The sequence below is a fragment of the Neopelma chrysocephalum genome, unplaced genomic scaffold (assembly GCF_003984885.1).
Source record: "Neopelma chrysocephalum unplaced genomic scaffold, ASM398488v2 Primary Assembly neopelma1_42, whole genome shotgun sequence".
In the NCBI taxonomy this organism is placed as follows: domain Eukaryota; kingdom Metazoa; phylum Chordata; class Aves; order Passeriformes; family Pipridae; genus Neopelma; species Neopelma chrysocephalum.
This window is the reverse complement of record NW_020897700.1, coordinates 4,664,236-4,681,149: the sequence shown is the minus strand read 5'-3', so window position 1 is coordinate 4,681,149 and position 16,914 is coordinate 4,664,236. Positions and strand designations below refer to the sequence as shown.

Here is a 16,914-nt window from a genome sequence, read left to right as displayed (position 1 = left end):
AATAATCTATCAGCTTTGTATAATTGCATTTTTCACAGTTTTGTCAGCTGGGAAGAGTCTTTGACAAATAAGTACTGCTCAGATTAAACTCAAGATGCAGTACAGCACTGAAACTGACAACCCTTATATGAATCAGGAAAATAAACAGATTAAGTAAGAAGATACTGTGGTGCTTTAATTAAGTAATTACTTATAAGCAAGCCATCCTGCTTTTGTCTGGGATAGAGTTAATTTCTTCACAGTAGCTGGTACAGTGCAGTGTTTTGGATTCATTATGAGAATAATGTTAACAAGACACTGATGTTTTGCTTGTTGATAAGTAGTGTTTACCCTAAGTCAAGGACTTTTTTTTTCAGTGTCTCATGCGCTGCCAGTGAGGAGGTGCACAAAAAAAGCTGAGGGGGAGCAGAGGCAGGACAGGTGACCTGAACTGGCCAAAGGGATATTCCATACCATAGAATGTCATATTCAGTATATAAACTGGGGAGTTACCTGGAAGGGAGTCCAATTGCAGTTCAGGGACAGGATCTGGCATCTGTCAGTGGGTGATGAGCAGTTGTATTGTGCATCACTTGTTTTTCCTTGTATTGTTTTCCTAGTATTATTATTAATACTATTATTTATTGTTGTTATTATTATTATTATTTACTTTGTTTCCAATTATGAAACTATTCTTATCTCAACCTACAAGTTTAACTTTTAATTCTTCTTCCCATTCCACTGGGTGGAGGGGCAGACGAGTGAGCAGCTTTGTGGTGCTTAGTTGCCAGCTGGACTTAAACAATGACATAAACAAAGAAACACAGTCTTTGCTTTTCCGGTGACCAGTCTGACAGCATTGCAACAACTTTAGATTTTCAGTTTCTGCTTATTCCATTGTTATTGCTAAAAGAAAGATACACAGCTTATATTTTGTTGGAGTAATATTCCTTTCTTTACAGAAGAGAAAAATGAAAATACAATTTCCATCTATAAGTAGACTGTGAAAACTGAAAAATCTTCCCTCCAATGTGTGCCTGTGGGAGAGTGAAAGATTATTATTTTGAGAAGACAACATTGTATATGCTAAAAGAGTAAATCTCTGATTAACATTTCTATATGGCTGCAACAACATATTGAAGTGTTTTTCTTTAATTAAACTTGCACAATAGATGCTTCCTGGAGGTTAAAGATAAAAATCTGTTTTTATGCAACAAATGCTGATACTTGCCTCTAACTGAAGTCTTAGGCAAGTTCCCTGTAGTGTAAGGTCTGAATTTTGCATTCTTGTTTTATTGTTTTATTTGCTTATCCTTAGAGTCATAATCTTAACTTCTTAAGGAGAAATGCCCTGTACAGTTTTAGCTCACATACTGCTTGATGCTCTCTGAGTGAATGTTGCTATGACTTCAGATCAAAGAGAGGCAAAATAATTGCTGGTGATATAGTTATAGCCTACCTGCAAGGAGGTCTGAGGAGGGGCACCCCTGCAATACCCAGATCAAGTAGAGATAGTAGAATGAAAGAATGCTATGATTGGTTGGCAAAGTAGACAACTGTTTCAGAAGCAACAGCATTCTCTATAATTGTTTTATTGAAGCTTATCAGCCTCACATGTTGGGAAAACATGCATGTGAAATCACATCTGCATAGTCCTTTGATGTTTGAAGAAATGGTAGTGCTACCATGGTTATCCTTGTCAGAGGCACACTTATTAAAGAGGAAAGGAGATGTGGAAGTGTGTGCTAACTGCCTCCTGAGTTAGGGACTAGCTTTAGCATGACCAAGATCATTTGCTAGACAAAGACTTGTGCTCTCTTACAGCTGTTCTGTCCTGATTGCAACTGCATCTCAGTCATGGCAAAACCAATACTGAACATAAATGGCTAAGGTCACTCTTCTACAATTGGGAGTACTCAAGATGATTCCTGTGATACTTCCAGAATTAGCTACATGAAAAATAAACTTGGGTCTGAGCTAGACTTTACTCGGAGGAAAGTAAAGCTGGAAAAGTTTTTCTTGTGAGAAAAAAGTACAATAGGAACTTAAAGTACTTGTAAACTATGTTGAGAGGAAGGACAGTTATTTATGTAATGTGCAAATAGTTTTTTTTACTTTAGGAAAATGCTCTGAACTGCTTGTTGAACATGTGCTCATATGAGCTGATTTTAGAACTCAGAACTTCTTTTATGAAATCAGATCTCATGAGCTTAGGATATTATGTTCTGTAATTGACTAGTCCACAGATCACAAAAGCAGAAAATGTCTGGAGACTATCTTGTGTGCTAAGATTTTAAGCAGATGTATTATTTTCATCATATAAGATAATAATAGAAATATATTTTTTCTGGAGTTTTGACTACTCATTTTCAGTATCTTGAATATGTTGGGATTCAGGGGTCTCATTTAACTGAATCTGGTAGTGTGTGCCTTCATCCTCCTCAAGTAGTGAAGTAAGCTAGCAAGGGGAAGAGAGATGCTTGGACTTGTTTGTTGAGAAAAGTAGAACATATGTGTCTATATACACCAAAGATATATATTTGTCATAAACGACAACTAGCAATTAACAAACCATTTCACCAAAACATTTTACATGCTAACACTTTATTATGTCATTTCATTTTACTTTTATAGCAGGTACTATAACAAAAAAAGCACCAAACAAGTAAATTTGAAGTATTTTAGTTGTCTTGGTCTTTTGTGCTATTCATTTAAACATATACAATTATGAACAATTTTCTATTTAATTTCATTTAGGAAATGTGTTGGAGTTGGTTTATTAAAATCAGAATAGTTTGGGTTGGAAGGAACCTTTAAAGGCCATCTAGTCCAATCCCCCTGCAATGAACAGGGGACATCTTCCACCTAGATCAGGTTGCTCAGAGCCCTGTCCAACCTGATCTTAAATGTTTCCAGAGACGGGGCATCTACCATCTCTCTGGGCAACCTGCTCCATGTCTCGCCATCCTCACCGTAAAGAATTTCTTCCTTACATAGAGTTTGATTCTGCCTTCTCTTAGTTTAAAACCATTACCCCTTGTTCTGTCATAACAGCCCCTACTAAAAGTCTGTCCCCATCTTTTGACCCCCATCTTTAAGTAGTGAAAGGCTGCAGTAAAGTCTGCCTGGAGCCTTCTATTTTTCAGGCTGAGCAACCCCAAATCTCTCAGGCATTCCTCATGGGAGAGGTGTTCCACCCCTCTGATCGTCTTTGTGGCCCTCTTCTGGATTCGATTCAACAGGCCAATGTCCTTCCTTGTGTTGGCAGCCTCAGAGCCCGATGCAGCACTCCAGGTGGGGTCTCATGAGAGCAGGGGGCAGAATTGCTTCTTTTGATGCAGCCCAGAATGTGGTTGGCCGTCTAGACTGCCAGTGCACATTGATGGCTCATGTCCAATCTCTCATTCACCAGCACCTCCAAGTCTTTCTCAGTAGGGCTACTCTCTCTCTGTTCATCCCCCAGCCTGTACTGATACCAAGGGTTGCCCCAACCTAGGTGCACCATCTTACACTTGGTCTTGTTAAACCTCATGAGATTCCTGTGGGCCCACTTCTCGAGCTTGTTGAGATCCCTCCAGATGGCATCCTGTCCTTCAGGAGTGTCAACCACATCACTCAGCTCTGAAACATGCACAGACAAAAATGGAAGTTGATTATTTTATAAATATCAAGGTTCAAATAGCTTCTTCTGTGAAATAGAACAGAAAATATTTCCTACATTTATTTTCTTTGAAATGGTGTTTCATTATTCCTTAATTTCACAGGAAAACTTTGTATGTAAAATGGCTACTCCACAGCTCCCATACACCTTATTGTAAATATTGAAATACCAGGACAAAGAACTCTTTAATATGACAATTATCTTACCGTGTCAAAGTACATGAAATTCATATCCTTTTTGTAAATATGCTTTTCTCCAGTCTTTCCAGGGTACAGAAAAATAATCCTGTGTAAAGTCGTACATGATTTTACAATTCTCCACGTATGTGCTGATATTGAATTGTATATGGGCTTGGAAGCTTAAATGTCATTATTGCTTGAATATGGTTACAAGTTGCTAAATTAGGATACACTGAATATATACAGTACTTCACCTGACTTTATTTCCTGTCCAGGGACTTTTTCATCTATGTGCTCTATCCTCTACTGAGGGCAGAAACTGTTTTCTGTCTGATAATACAGTAGATATAGAGATTCCAACATTTTTCCAAACTGCTGTGTATTAAGACCAATACAATTATTAAAAATAAGCTTTTGAAAATAGTTGCTGCTAGGTTCTTTGGAATTACTTGTGAAACTGAAAGATTCTGTTCAAAGCACAGTTTTGAGGTAGATAAAGGGGATGTTAATTTTTTTAAATAGTATCCAAAGTGGAATAACATACTTCTGCACTTGAAACATTCTGAACCTATCCTTTGAGGTGAAGTTCATCTAAGAAAACTTCTTCTGTAAGAAAATATTTCCATTTTAAACTATATAGGGCATATAATAAATTAATTATAACATACAATGTCTCTTGAAACTTTGTCCTACTTTTTTTATAGCTAGTATTCCTACAACAATGTTTTGTTACTGGTTTAGTTCAACCTGTAACTAATACATATAAGTGGTGACCAAGAAGAATTTACTAACTTTTTGCATTCATGTTTATGTCCTTTGGAATTTGCGCCTGTGAGAAGCAGTAAGAATATGCACCCAAGAAAGAATAAAACCAATCTTTAGTAAACCAGAGGTAGTCTCTATCTCTGCAATTTCAATACTGCATTCACCAGTGTGGCTACCCTAATTGGACTGCCTGACTGAATTATTTCTAAAGCACATTACTGCTTAAATAGCAGATAAATGCAAGTTTTCCCTGTTAAACTAGTAAATTTCAGCAAATAATTTCTTGAAGTATTTTCACTTGAAAAAGCCTCAGATTCATTAGGGAAGACTGAGAAAAAATGTTATTTTTTTTTGCTGCAGTTCTTTCCCTGTGTGAGATGGTTTTGCACTTTTGCTGAGCAGAGCAATTAAAAATAGTAGGGAAGAATAGGTGCAGTGAGAAATAGGAGAAAAGACTGAGGGAGGAAAGAGAACTGAAGACAGACAAAAGAAAGAGTGACAATATTGAAAACATAAATGTCAAGAGCAAAGGAGAAAACAAACAACTAATACAGAAAGGAGTAAAGTCAAAATGATACTTTGTTAGATCTCTTTCTCTGATGTTCCATCTTGTTTGAAATATTTTTTTCATAACATTAATTCTCTTATAGCTCATAATTTTGTGTAATACACAGTACAAAGAAATGTAAAACATTACACAATTATAAAAATATTATTAAATACTCATAGAGCATTTATGAAAAATATTGCACTTTTCAGGTGAAGTAATTTATTTAAACTTGATGTCGTTGAATTTCAGGAATTATTTAAATATGTACAGTGGTTAAGTATCCATGGCAAACCAAAGATTAAAATAATCTTGTTTTATCAACTAAATTATATGTCCAGTTAAATGAAAAAAATCACCTTTTAAAAGCAAGAGGATATGTCTAATCTGGATACATGTGAGGAAAAATATGTATTTGCATTATGCATCATGTGACTGGAACTGTCTTGTTTCCCAGACCCTGTTAAATTTAGGTCTGCAAAATATAGTGATGAGCTACTCTGTTTATGGTATGGGCTCAGGACCTTGTTCTTTTTCTTGGACAGAAAGTCACTTTCTGATTTCTATTTCTTTTCTGTTTACCTTGTATATGTGCTGTGAAATACTCACTCTGAAAATATTTGCTCTTCAAATCTTTTCCTTCATCATGAATTTTGTTGTGATGTCATGGTTTAACCACGCCAACAACTCAGCCCCGCACAGCCACTTCCTCACTCCCCCTGATAGGATCAGGGAGAGAACTAGAAGGGTAAAAATGATGAAACTCATAGGTTGAGATAAAGACAGTTTAAGAGAGAAAGCAAAAGCTATGTGCACGAGCAGAGTAGAACAAGTAATTCAATCACCCCTTACTCTGGGTAGGCAGGCAGGTATTCATCCATCCCCAGGAAAGCAGGGCTCCATCACACATAACTGTGACTTGGGAAGACAAATGACGCGGCTCCGAATGCCCTTCCCCGCTTTCTTCCTCTTTCCCCCCCGCTTTATATACTCAGCATGATGCCATATGGCACGGGATATCCCTTTGGTCATTTGGGGTCAGCTGTCATGGCTGTGTCCCCTCCCAACTCCTCAGGCATCCCCAGCATCTTCACTGATGGGGTGGGAGAGAAGCAGAAGGGGCCTTGACTCTGTGTAAGGCCCTGCTCAGCAATAAAAGGAACCTCCCAATGTTATCAACACTATTCTCAGCACAAAACCAAAACGTCACTGCATACCAGCTACTGTGAAAAAAAGTAACTCTACCCCAGTCAGAACAAGCACAGATTTAGAACTTATAATCAAGCTAGAAGAACATCAGTTCAACAGCTTTTCCTGATTGTGCTCCCTGCAATGGACTCACTGTATACTGAGGAGAAACAACATGGAAGGTCATCAGCTGATATGAAAATATACAAATGTATTTTTGAATTTTAATTTACAAAGACAAAAATCTATGCTATGAATTCTGAAATATCTAGTAAAAGAGACAAGCTTATTGGTTAGCAAGGAAATCAATCTGGTTGTCACTGACTTCAGCATACTTGTAAGCTGACAGAGTGATGAACATTTTTCCAAGGACATGGAAGACAAGTTAACAAGTGGAAAAGTAGAGTGGTAGAGTTAAAATATGTAGAGTTATAGATAAGTATTTAGAAGGTGAAAGAAAAGACACAAGTATCACATATTTCTACAACTCAAACTATTTGTTTTTCTTCTGGTTTTTTTTAGGTTAAAAGCAGTAGTTTCTAAAAAGCTGGTAAACACAACTTGCTTAAGGTTGTGTAATCCAACAAATGTTTTAACTGATTTTTCTCGCAAAAGTTTCCCATTTGCTAAATAAGTACAGTGGGAGAGGAAGATACCCTACGTACTTATGTGTTACATTGATTCTACTTTCGTCATATCCCGTTTTAACATGCTATCTGATTGTATCTGCCCTTTTGGAGCATGGTGCACCTAGTTATAGGATTCAAATTCATTAGCTGTGCAGTGAAGATACCAGATGTTCCATCCATTCATGCTGCAACAAATGGGTAAAAGGTAAAATCTTTTTCTGCATAGGAAGTTGTGAGATGGTTCCTGGGGTGCAGCTGAAGTTGCCTCTTCTTTTGCAAGTCACGTCCGAGAAGCTCCAGCAACTGCCTCTGAAGGACCTGCTTTGGTCACAGCTCAACCTGACCCAGACCCACTTTGCCTCCCTCTTTGATCAAACTGAAGAGGAAATGCAGCCCAAAAGTGTTATGCGATTCACCCCACAGGCAATACTGAATTACAAAGTTGTCTTGGTGAGAACAGGAGAAATGGAGGCTACAGAAGGGAGGGGAATTTTCAAAAAGACTAAAAGTCCTTTTACATAGAGGTCCCATCTTTTTTGAGCACTGAGCTCAGGAGAATTGTGGGAAGCTTGCTTGAAGGAAGCAAAGGAGTCAAGTGTAGCATTTTAGTCCAGCAGCTATAAGAGCTGTACTGGACACAGTACAGAACTGTGGGCTCTCTATAAATAGCTGTCTTATTTAAAAACTAAACTGCTTCCCCTTCCTTTTTTTTTCTCCTCTGTTCTGTACCTAGGTGTTTAAGGGGCTTCTTGCTCCATTTCTAACCATGTTAAAAGGGTGTGTGTCAAATAAGAAGCTGATGCAGAAGACCTAGCACAAGTGTACAGAGCATTGTGGCCTTTGCATGTATTAGAACTGCTTAATATTTCAATGTGTAATTGGAAAATGCTTATACAACCATTTTGGCAGAGATGCTTGAGATGCTTAAGAGAAACAAAGATTCCTAGAACTGCACAATTTGCAGAAAATAACTTTATGCCCTTGTTATTGCCTGGAAACATGGATTTTCAAAGCAAATGCTGCTAGGATGAAAGAGAATAGACGATGAAAGGAGCATGCATTCCTCTAGCAAAAACATCCCCTAAATGTCTGTAGTGATTATTTACAGACTTTGGCATTTGAAAACTTGTATATTTTTTACTCATGTTGTCCAAAAATGGATCTGTGCATTTAAATTAGGTTAGATGGCAATGATAATGTTATAAGATGAAAGCAATAAAACAAAGAAAACCATAAAAGGTCAGCTATGCTTGGCATAAAGTAATTATCTCTAGTGGCAAAAGAAATAACATGTACAGTTAGTAGAAACCATAGGGTCTCTAGAGTATTATTGAAAAGACAGGAATTACATATAAATCAAGCCATACCTTCTAAAAATAAAAAAAATTACCATGCTAGTTCTTAAGCGCTAAGTACGTTATTTAGTGGTAGCTGTACAATTTTCTGTAACATATGTAATAAATATGACTTCACGATTCCATATTTTTCAAGATGTGCAAGTTTGGAGCTGGCTTCCTGCCAAGTCTCCGAAACTCGACAACAGGGTCTCCTTCCCAGAGAGGGAAGGAAAAAAAAACGAAAAAAACAGGCAGCCAAACTTCTAGCAAAAATATATATATTTTACATATAAAACAGAGATATACAATGAGAATTATATATATGAATCTATGACCCCAAATAGCTTCCCGAAGGGAAGAGGGGGAAGGGAGAAGGGAAAAGGATAAAATAGGGTGAAAAGGGACAAAAAATAAAACAGATCCACACAATCTAAAAACCCGGTAACCAGAATTGGCAAGAGCTCACCACTTCCCTTGAAAGAAAGCAGGACGTCTGGACGCGGCCCAGCACTCCCCCCCTCACACGTGGCCGACAACAGCAGTTACTGTAGGCCTCAACTTCAGATAAGCCAGACCCAGACAGGGACCACCGTTCTCCAACCTCGCCGGAAGAGAAGAGAGCGAGCTCTCTTATCAATGCCTTATTTATACCCTAGGTAACGTAAAGGAATAGCATGGAATACTTCCTTGGTCACTTTCCTAGTTCCTTCCTGGTTACAAGCTGGTCTCCAGGAAGGCCTAGACTGAAACCATCACACAAGAAAAAAGAAATAGTTGATTCTAAAAGAGCAGAAGAGTCAATTTTAAAAAGAAGGTAATCCGAACTTAAATCTTGTGAGCTATGTATTACTTTTCAGAAAGAATGAATGTTATGACTACCTTTCAAAATTTTAAAGTAAGTACAATAGCCCTGTCATAGCATACTTTGAAATACTTTGTAGGAAGGAGTCCTTGTTGGTGTATTTGAATATAAAATAAGAATTACTTATGGTTATTTTTTGCTTGATCTCATATTAGAGAATGATAAGTAAACTGGTAGGTGGAAAAACTGTATTTTTACAAAAAAGTATTGATGAAGAAAGATTTTAGAAACACCTTTTCTTCCTATCCTCCTTTTATTTCAAGTCTCGAAATTAAGTTTATAACACAAAAAGAACTAAACCATTATGAGATGAAATAATGAAACTAGAATTTTAACAATTTCATTTTCTTGTATTTACAAACAAGCTCATGTTTTTTTAAGTGTTAAGAAAATTTATTATAAAAAGCCACGCAATGCAAGATCATATTCTTCCTTAACATCTAATTTTTTTCATCAGTCTGATTCTACATGCCTAAATTAATCTGGATTACAAAAGTGTAAATTAGACCAAAAGCTGAACCACTTTTACTTTCAATTGCCTACAAACATTATGAAAACCATGAATATATGTAGATTTTGGAGCTTACTTTACATTGCATTATGTTGCAATTAAGAATATGAACATGATAGTTTATCATGCATTTAACTTTCACTTAACGCACATTATGATCACTTCTTTTTAGAATGTGACTTTGTTACTGTCCTGAGTAAGTTTACAGTTATGACCCTCTTACATTTCATTCAGTGGTGTGAGGCATGCTTACTGCCTTATCACTTATTTGAAACTATTCCACAGAGAGTAGTTGATGCATAGTTAATGTTGGCCTCAGAAATTAAAACTGATCCTTTAAAATATGCAAGTTTCTGATCAGATCAGGCTGTAAGGAGTTGATTTAATTCTGATGAACTAATGTCTGAAACTGTAGGCCCTAGGAAAAGCATTTATGTGCTCCTAAACTGGTCCTTAACCCTTTTTGGATTTTGTGTCTAAGGGTTGTTTCAGTGAAAAAATAAGGAAAGAAACAGTACTTGCTGCATTTTGTCAAGTTACTGAACAAATTTTCTGTGTGGGGTTGAGGACTGCCAATAACCAGAGAATATTTTCTTTCCATTTTGGGGACATGGGATTTTGATAACACTGAATGTTATGCCTCTGGGCATATATGATGTACCCTCTGCATGTACCCTCTGTGCCAACCCACTGCCTGCTACTAGCACCCATTCAGAGTCTAGGAGTTTGTTTCTGGATAGTTACAATAAACTGTCCAGTGTCCTTGGCTTCTGTGCTGAAATAAACACAACCTGACTGAGTGGAGTAAATGGATGAGTAGCAACATCCTTCTGTCCCTCAAGTCGCTGTCAGTGCAGTAAGCCTTTAGGTGTTTGCAGAGCAATGCTGCAGTCTCTCTGGGCTGGGCACATCTCTGCTCTCCAGAGAAACAAAGAAAAAGTATCTGATTGATGCAGAGCTTATGTTTATTCCCACTTGCCATTTTATACTACTCAAGAGTCACAGTTATGTCTCCTAAAACCTGGGCTGTGTGTGACCATCTTCTTTTCTGCTGTGCCATATTTTCAAGACAATCATAGGAACAGTGTTGAAAGTTTATGAAGGATCAAGTTCATACGTCTAAACCTTGTTATAAAGAAATTGATTCCATCAAAGCAAAAATAGGGTTTCAAAGTATGGCAGAAAATTCCTAAAAATTATGTGTTGAAATTCATTGATTTTGTGCATTGATGCACTCAAAGGATGTTGAGTTATTTCAATTGTAACAGAAAGAGATCTACAATATAGGTAAAGGTTTTGCCAATTTGTAATAAAGTCTTGGAGGTTATGGAGCAAATATGTTCCTCAACCGCAGCGCAAGGCAAGAAAAGAATGTCTATATAGGAATTGTTCAGCAAGGGAGACCAGGTTTTGACTCCACTGCTGTAGCTCAACTCTGTGCAGTTCTCCCAAAAGCTTGCATGCCTCTCATGTAAAAGAGTAGGAATTCCTACCTTGGAGGACACTGCAAACCTCTCTGCCCCTCACCGTGCCTCCTCCTTATTTCCTCCCCCTTTAACAGAAATAAGTTGATTGTTAACAGCAAACAACAGGTCTTAACTACAGCCCGTTATTTAGAAGAAAACCTCTAGAAATATACTCTCTGCTGCAGAAATGTCTAAAGACAACTTCCATACTTGACTATTATATCATATTGATATGTTACAGGAGTTAAGCAAAAGCAGAAATTATATTAGATACAATATTTCTTCAAAGATACCCTGTCTATCTGTTGGATATTCTATTAAAAAGCAGTGATATTGATATTAGTGTGACTGGTATATCTACTTCTGTTAGCAGTATTGTTGCTGTTTTCATAAGAACAACAATACTAACAACATTATGTGACCATATGTCCATCATATCAACTATTTAATTTCTATAGAGGAATATATAAAGACATTACATATTCTGATGTTATATTAGCACTCCCACCAATTCATGTGGCTTTGGGCAAATAATGTGCAATTTTATTAATAATTTTTGAGCATATAATTTTTATTCTATTTTATTCATTTCAAAGGCTGTCCTAAAAGCAAAGGACTAGGTTGAAAGAATAATGAAATATAGTTTTCAATAATGGTTCAGTTTCTTGCTAATTGTTTTTGCAACACCTCTAAGAGGAAACAGTGGAATAAATGTAACACTCTTTTCACTTTGCCAGTTTCTAAAACTGATAGTTTGTGATAGTTGTCGCTCACAGAAAAGAGGTAATCAAAACCAATTCAGAATGAGTTGCCAAATTAACAAAGGTGTTAGGTCAACATTCACTTAAATTTTTGGAAGGAATGCAATATGCTTTTCCTTACTACTTCAAACAAAACTGCAGACACAAATGCGTATGCTCAGTAGAACTAACAAGCAGAACTATATTAGTACACCACTGACAATTTATTTTGTTTGCAAAAGGAATATTTATTAACACAATATATTTAGCAAATTTATGTTTGTTTCAATAAGTTGCTTGGTTTCCAATAGACTTGTCCAGATTTTGGAAACAAAATATTTTGTCTTTTAGATGTCTTGATAATTTCTTTTGTTTGGAAAGTCTTCTTTTCATGTGAGGAGTTTTAAGGGGCAAAATGAAACTAAGTATTTCAGCTTTTAAAAATATTTTTGACCTAACTTAATGAATCATTTTTTTCAAACTTTCAGTTTCAGAAAAACCTGTCCATGCTGTTTGTTCAGAACAAAGTAAACTAAGAATTTCAAATGAGTATGTGTAGTTTCTTTTCACCTCGAGCAGATTGTGATATGCCTTTCTAAGAGGACAAAACTCTTAAGTCAACTCTCTGAGAGATGTCACAAGATAACTGCATGTGATTGAAGCTCTGATTTTAGAGTTGCAGGAGCACAAGCACCTAGTGACAACTGCTTGTGGAGAAAAGGGCTTTGCAGTTGAAATTGGTGATTGGGGAAAAAAAGTTCTGGTGTTTTCAAATATACACTGAAGTCTACATGCAGAAAAGAAATATAAAAGTATGAAAAGCTAACTAAAACCATTGCTGGTATGAGATGATTCTTGCTTGGCAATTGATTTCTCATGATTTATTTTGTTTTTAAAGTGAACCATCATTTCTAAATAGCATAATAATCTCCACCTCCTTTTCTTACAGCTACTTTCTGTGGTTTAATTTTTTTTTTAAACGGGAGGTGAGTGTTCTTTAATTTTTAATCTGCAGCAATGTCCTTGCATGTACTCGAAGCTCTATTGGCACAATGTTTCCAACCAGCTCCAATGAGGACAGAGGGTCTTTAAGAAGTTCTGGTACTTCTCTATGAAAAGCGTGTTGCCACAAGGTTCTGCTTGGTGTAGCCGATAATATTTGCCTTCCTAGTGATAATACAGATAGCAAATACTGCAGAGCTAAAGTAACAACTAAATACATGACTGCTGGAAATTCAAGAAAAGCTGGATGCATATCCAGTAAATCCTACAAATGAGAGATTTCCAACGACAGTGAAAAAAATGCATGTTCCAGTTTTCCAATGTGGTGCTGCTTACTGTTGTTAATTCTTGTCCTTTATCAAGTTAATCAGGCTGCAGATAAATATCTTACAACGCAAATGATTATCACTGTCACTAGTAACAGACATTGATGGAATCTAGTGGTTAGTTCAAAAATCTCTAGGCTGATGTCTCCGAATGTAACTTAGTGATTAATTCTGAGAGAAAGAGAGGATGTGAGACATGTGAAGAGGGTTACTGAATGATTAAAAGTGCTGTTAATCTTGGACTGATTATTTTTTGTAATTGAATGCTCTCAGTTGAATAAAGTACATACACGAGATTTGAATCATTTCATTCCATATGGGCTGCAAAGAAAACAAGATAATTATAACCTTTTTAGGCTAATGGACTCCTATTGAAGAAGGGTCACCTACATTAGGAAAAGGTGTGAATAACTTTAATAACTTACTTTCTAGCCTGATTTTTTCCCCATTAATCAGTATTTTTCCCATTAATCAGTATTCAGGGATTGGGTTTTTTCTTTTAAAAGACACTGTTTTTCAGTTATTTTAAACTTTTTTTTTGTTAGTTTCAGATAACAGTTCAATGATAGAATATTTATTTTTCTAGGAAGTTTCAGAATTTGTACTCTGTGCATTAAATAAAAAGAATCAGAGAGGATGAAAAAAAATTAAAAACATATGTATAGAAAGTGCCTTCTAAAATTCTAAAGACAACTTTAGGGTTTTTTTTCTTAACTTCTGAAGAGTGCTTTTTCAAATCTGATTTTAATATAGACTTGTATGTGTAGTTATTTATGAAGCAACAGCATCACAGTTACCTGTGAGATACAATATTATTGTCTCTCTGTGAGGAATTTGCCATCTAATAGGAATTCCACCTAATTGATAATTGATTTAATTAATTTAATTAAATTAAGTTAACAAAATATTCAGTGACTCCCCAGAATGGCTGAAGCGTATTCTTCACTCATTGTACTTCTGCTTTCTGTTTCTTACATGGGCTTTGCTTGATATGAAAACATTCCCTAATGATTTTAAAGGGGAATTTTGTTATATTAAGAAAAGGGCTTAACAAAACACCTTATTTTATTGAAATGCACCAAAAAAGGGCTGTGTGTTTCACCTGTGGTCAATACAGTTATAATGGAAATTGGGTGCAGCTCTCTACTATTATTCTTCTGGCCTATTTAGAGCTGACTTTAGTTATTGTATCCACAGATTAAAATTTAAAAATCATGTTTCAACCTCTTCAACCTTAATTAACATGTGGTTAAAATTTATTTTTTGACAGTAAACTTTCAAATCAATGTATTGATATGTTAGATTTTACAAAAAATACGTTTAAGGGCTCTGATCACCTCACCCACACAGCAGAATATCCAGCCATCTAGTATATTATTTTAGCATATTTCAGTGAAGAACTCCACTCCTCCAGCAATTTGGTACATCTGAATGCTGGTTGTTTGACAGATAAAAGTTGCAGAAAAGACTCAAAGTACTCCAAAATCATCTTAAACACCCATCTGCCCCTCAAATGATAGAATTTTAAAAAGAACATACAAAGCTAAAATCAGATGCTTTTTACTGTAGGAGGAAAATCTGTCACGTACTGCAGTTGCAACCCATGTCTCTTCCATCGTGTGTCACAGTGAGACAACACAGGACAACCTAGTTCATCAGATCAGACTAATCCATTGCTTCCTTTTATGGCAATAGTAAATTAAAATTCCTGCAGTATTCTTGGACTTTACCAAAAAAAACCCACTAATTTGACGTGTGTTGTTGTGTCTCAGCATATTTTAAAGTGTTCAATGGATAGGTTACTGAAGGTTAGTTTCCGTGTTTTCTTAAACCTTTCATTACTCAACTACTGCATCCAAGTCCCTTGGGCGATTTTCGTGAGTCACAAATAAGTCCATTAAACTTTTTCCAGCATGGGAAAGGAAGAAGCTAGGTGGTGAGTGTTCAGTGCAGTGATTCTTAAACAGACTTATACTACTGAGGCATTCAATAAATTACAATCTCATACTAGAAGGTTAGTATTTGCTAGTTCATTGGAGTTGTTTAAACTTATGCAATATTAAATTGGAAGCATCTTAGCATATTCCCTACCTTCAGATGCCTAACATGTTTATCTGTCTTTCTAAACACTCTGGTGGGTTGATCTTGGCTGAATGCCAGGGGCCCACCGAGCTTCTCTGTCACTCCCCTCCTCAGCAAGGTGGGGGAAGAAAATAAGGTGGAGAACAACTCATATGTTGAGATAAGGCAGTTTGCTGAAGCAAAAGTGAAAGTGCATGCACATGTGTGCAAGCAAGCAAAGAAAAAAAATGCAAATATTTTATTCTGTACTTCCCATCAAAAAGTGACATCAGGACACAGTGGTTGCTCTGGAAGACAAACACTGTAAATAATGAATACCCTGCCTCTTCCCCCTTCCTCCTCCTTTCTCTTAGCTTTTATTACAAAGCAGATGGCATATGGCATGGAATATCCCTTTGGCCAGTTTGGATCAGCTGTCCTGGCTATGTCCTCTCCCAAGATCTTGACCATCTCTGGCCAACTGGTGAGGGGGAATGTTGGACAGAGTGCTGGTCGATGCTGTGGGAGCACCGCTGAGCAGTAGCCAAAGCACTGGAGTGTTAGTAGCACCTTTCTGGCTATCAATGCAAAGCACAACCCTGTCAGGGTTGCTATAGGGAAAATAAACTCTGTTTCAGCAAACCAATACTTACACAAATATCATGTTTTCAAAATACAATGACCATATTCTTGGTTCTTTCAGTCAACAGTTGTTTAAAATATTTTCTAAAGGCCCCTGCTAAGCCATTAAGGTGGTATAATGCACTTCTGTATATCTCCGTGAAATTAATTAAATTTCTAATACTTTATCAGATAGTAAATGAAGGAGTATTTGGCATTTCAATTTAATAGATATTCTCTTACATTCCAGTATGCTGATAAATTGTTCAGAATGAAGCTAAATTTCACAAGTTACAATGAATCTAATAATAACAAAGAAAGAGTTTTGAAAGCTTGAATAAAGTCTTTTGGCTTTTAATCTTCTGAGAGTTGCCTGCATGAGCTTCAGTCTGTCAGGAGCATTTTCCAAAGATAAAACAAAGGCTGCTAAAAAGAAGAATGAGAAAAAGAGGGGGGAGAAGTAAGAAATTAAAACTCAGAAAATCATACTTTCAGCATACATACATCATGTTTTCACAGTAATCTAATGATTTAAAACAAATATATGAACTTCTTTGTAAAGAAGCTCATCCTAAAATTTAGATTGAATTTTCTAACTTCTGGATTTAAAAAGTCCAAAATAAGGTAGCTAGGGAAAAAAAAAAAAGCTTCATCACATTCAGTTTTTGGACTAACAGATTTAGTTACTATATTTAATATTAATGCATACTAATTGTATAAACATACCTGTTAGAATTCTGGCTTAGTGCTGTCTTCTACCAGATATAAATTATGTTTCAAACATGTCAAATGAACTATAGTAAATGTAAAATCAACTATTTTTTCTTAAATTAATTGTCTCTTATTCTTCTTCAGTACATCTACCCAAAGCAAATAACCAATTGTTCATTAAGTAAGTTTCACAGAACCTCAAGATATTTTAAAAACTGGAATTGTAAAAGGCCTCAAATTACTTTTTTATTATTATTATTTTTTTTAAAGGAAGTAACTGACCTTTAAATGGTAAAACCATTTCTGCTTTGGATGATATTGTAAATGAA

At 36.1% G+C, this 16,914-nt stretch overlaps 1 protein-coding gene across 1 annotated transcript in view; it reads left to right on the top strand.

Moving 5' to 3' along the window:
* The window catches only part of SGCZ (sarcoglycan zeta), a 451,809-nt gene that overhangs the window by 55,257 nt on the left and 379,638 nt on the right, over positions 1–16,914 (top strand). The gene's annotated exons all lie outside the window — the stretch shown is intronic.